Here is a 3,829-nt window from a genome sequence, read left to right on the forward strand (position 1 = left end):
GTGTTCTTCATATTACAGCTCAAAGTTATAGTAGAATCACTAGTACAATTAAAGCAATTGGCATCGGTTATAAACAGTTATTGTCATCGGTTGCCAATCGATGCCAATCCAGGCAATGTAAATAACCTTTTTCTGAATTGGCATCGGTTCATAACCGATGTCAAGTTGTTGTATTCGATTGAGCCTTAACAACCAACGACACTTTTATATAATTTTCTTTTTACTACAAGTTATAATTTGTTTACATAAAAGGTAAAAAAAAATTGATAGCACGTCTGTTTTGTGTGGATTTTGCGCAAGACGAAATTAGGTCAGGGTAGATTCTAATGGGGTTAACTAGCTCTGTATGGTCCGTTAGTCAGGTCGTCAGGGTCAGATATAGAGCTATAAATATAATAAAAATAACAACAACAAAACAAAGAATTTTGTACGTGGAAAACCTTTGAATGGGAAAAAACCACGGGCACCAAGCTAGGAGGGGATTTCACTATGTAATTGGGAGAGTAAAAGTATGATAATGACAATATTTGTAATATTTCTCTAAGCATTGTATGCGTAGATATATGCTTTGTCTTGTGTTGATGATCTCCAAAGTGTTTCCCAAATGCTCCTTATATAAGTTCTAGCTGAACGGCTGCCTGATGCTGGAATTAATGCAGATTATTCTCCTTAATTGCCCGTTATAATGGACAATATTATTCCCTTAATTGTTGCATTTACTGCGAGATCTTCCCATTCAATGTTGCGTGTATATTCTTTTTATAACGTGAAATCCTGGTCTAATATCGTCCTGATATTTTGACCGTTGTCCTCTCCATGGCCTGGCGCCTATCTTCTTGTGTCCTGATAGCCTGACGTCCTGACAGCCTGGTAGTCAGGTTTAGATGAGATACTGATCAGGGAGGTCTGCAGATTTTTAGGCCTAACAATTGCCCCTTATCTCCTTATTTTCAGTGTGTCAAGACGAAAATGAGGAGATAACCTTAATCTTGGAAAAATTACTCAACGGTTACGTTATGCCTAGTCAGTTCCTATAACGGCTACTTACTGTAGTTTATGACGCGTGTGACTTTTACAACAACTTCCTTAATGATTATCCATTTTCTTGCGGTTGAAACCCTAATTTACTCCACTATAAATACCTGCTTGCTTCATTGAGTTGAACTCTACCAAAATAATCTTTCTTATTTATCTCTTAATAATATTTCTCTCTAACTTTCTTAATTCCCAGTTCTTCAATCTTCAATTAATTTTCATAATTTCTCAAATATGGCCGCAAAAAAGAAGTCTACCAGGGCATCAGCTCCTGTAACCCCTCTCTCTCTGAATCCTGAAGAAACTTCTTCTGAGAATTTGCCAATTTATTCCGCTGCTCAACCTTCCACGATTGATAGGCCGAGTGATTCTCCATTGGAGATGATCTCAATTTTTCATGGTAATTTCCAATTCAAGCCTACGAAGGCTTTGAAAGATGATCAGTCTCTTGCAAATCGTTTGAAGCCTGAGTTTGAGAAGGTGTTGAAGGATAAGGGGATCATCCTGCGATCTTCAAGTCCGGATCCCTGAGAATTCTCCTATCAGGGCCGACTGGGCTTGTCCTGGTTGGTTCTGCATTCATGACTGGGCTTTTAGGGCAGGTTGTAAGCTTTCCTTTTCTCCTCTTATGGTTGAGGTTATTAAGGAGATTGGCGTTCCATGTTATCAGCTCATGCCTATGGTGTGGAAGGTTGTGTGGTCCATTGATTATCTCTGTAAAAAGCACAATATCTCGTTTTCCCTTGATGATCTGAAGGCTTGTTATGCTGTCAAAACCAATAGTCCTGGCCATATAAGTTTTAAGGTCATAGCTTCTACTACTCCTCTTTTGAGCAATCTGGATAGCGACCATGATAAGGGCTGGGTTGCTGGGTACATGTTTGTTAGGACCAATTATGTGGGTCCAGACCTGGCGTATTTAAATTACAAAGCTTGTGTTGCTGGTGAGTTTCTTTCTTTTGTCCTGCATGTTTTACTTGTTAGTAAAAAATGAGATGAAATTCATATTGAATTATACCTTTTATGCGTGCAGTTGATGACTGGGTTACTGAAACTGAGTATCCTACTGCCAATATTTCTGCTTTCCTTTCTATTCCTCCTTTGGAGAGGTCTTGGCCTCTTTGTTGTGGGGTTGGCCATCTCCCTCGCTGTTTGAAGGCTGATGGTGCCACCAGGGCGGCTAAACCTTCTGGGGTTGTTAGTGCCACTACCTCAGGCAGTAAGTCTATCTTGATTTCTCTTTTTCTTCTTACTTTGGCTTCCTGGTGATGTTTAGTTTATATTGCTAATATAGTGTTTCGTGTTGTAGCCACTAGGTCATCTATTCGCCTTGCCAGGTTTGGTATGGCTGACCTTTCGGCCAGGCTGGCTAAGATCAAGGAGAAAGGTTCCCAGGGAAGCGGAGATGTTGAACTTGTTATAGATTTGACTGAGCAGCCTGATGCTCCCAAGGTCACTGTTGTACCTGCTGCCCCTGCTGAAACAAGTTCAGTAGCCCAAAAAAGGAAAATTGAAGATGTTGACATTTCTGCCCCAGTCAGGGAAGTGAAGGCCAGGTTGGACAATATGGAGGCTGCCATGGTGAAAATCAGGGATTATGCTGCTTCCAGATCAGATGTCATGCTCACCTTTGACCCTGTTGAAACTTCTACTCAGGCGGTTGCTTCAGTGGATCATTCAGTCAGCCTTTTGGCGGATGCGCAGGCTGCTGTAAGGGAGGTAGGCTGGAACAATTTTTATGTGTATTTTGTTTGGGTAGTTTTTATTATTGGGGTATATTACTCATATTCTTCTTCCTATTTTTGATCAGGGTGCTGCGACCTGTCTCCATAATTTCTATCAGGCTACTTCTTTGGTAGCCAAGATTAATCTGATGAGATCAGATTATGATAGGCTGAAATTTGAGCTGGATTTTGCACGAAGTGACTGGCCGCTAAAGTCGCCGACTTGGTGAGGGCGCGGCCGAGAGAGATCTTTGCTAAGGCTGAGGCAGTTTCAAGTAAGCGGCTTTTGCAGGAAGCTTTGGACAGGAATGAGGAGCTCACCCAGGAGAGGGATGACCTGGAGTTCAAGCTAGATGATGCTTCCCTCTATTTCTATATTAAGGGGAGGGTCTGCTGCTATGTCGACCCAATCGAGGCCGGGCGAAGTGGAACCCTGAAGCCGAGATGGCTTTTCCGCTTCAAAGTATCATGACCGCATAACATGGGAAATTAAGAGGAGGTCGACTCTCCGGGGAGCGGGATGTTGATCGATCCGGCTAAGAGTGGAGGTCTTTGTAACTTGTTTCTAAGGAGAAGCGATGGTAATTTGATTTAGTTGGTATTTGGCCCATCCAGGGGGGATGTCCCTGGGCGAACAATTTTTTCTTTTTCTGTCTTTGTCCAGGCCAGGGAGACTATCCCTGGCCTTTATGAATGTTTTGGTGCCTTTGCCCCAAAGGGTAAGGGCTTTATTAATGTAGGCATGGTGGCTTTTTTTGGCTGATTTTGCTTTTGACTTTGCTTGGGTCTGTGAGTTTCATCCTGTTGGGCCTATTTAGATATCCTGCACATCATTTTTGTTTTATCTTGTTATTTCATGAGTAATTCAACCAAGTATAGTTTTTTGCTATAATGGTTGAAGCGGTGGGAAAACCAACCTGTCAGGAGGGCTTATGTCCCCTGCCTAGCTGGAGGGCTTGGTATTCGGCCTGTCAGGAGGGCATTTAGACTAAGTGGTTGGGAGAGAACACCCTTGCACCTGTCTTGCTGCGTCCAGCCGGTTGTAATCCCTGGCAATAAACCTAGTCAGG

This window comes from Silene latifolia, chromosome X (assembly GCF_048544455.1).
Source record: "Silene latifolia isolate original U9 population chromosome X, ASM4854445v1, whole genome shotgun sequence".
Taxonomy (NCBI): Eukaryota; Viridiplantae; Streptophyta; class Magnoliopsida; order Caryophyllales; family Caryophyllaceae; genus Silene; species Silene latifolia.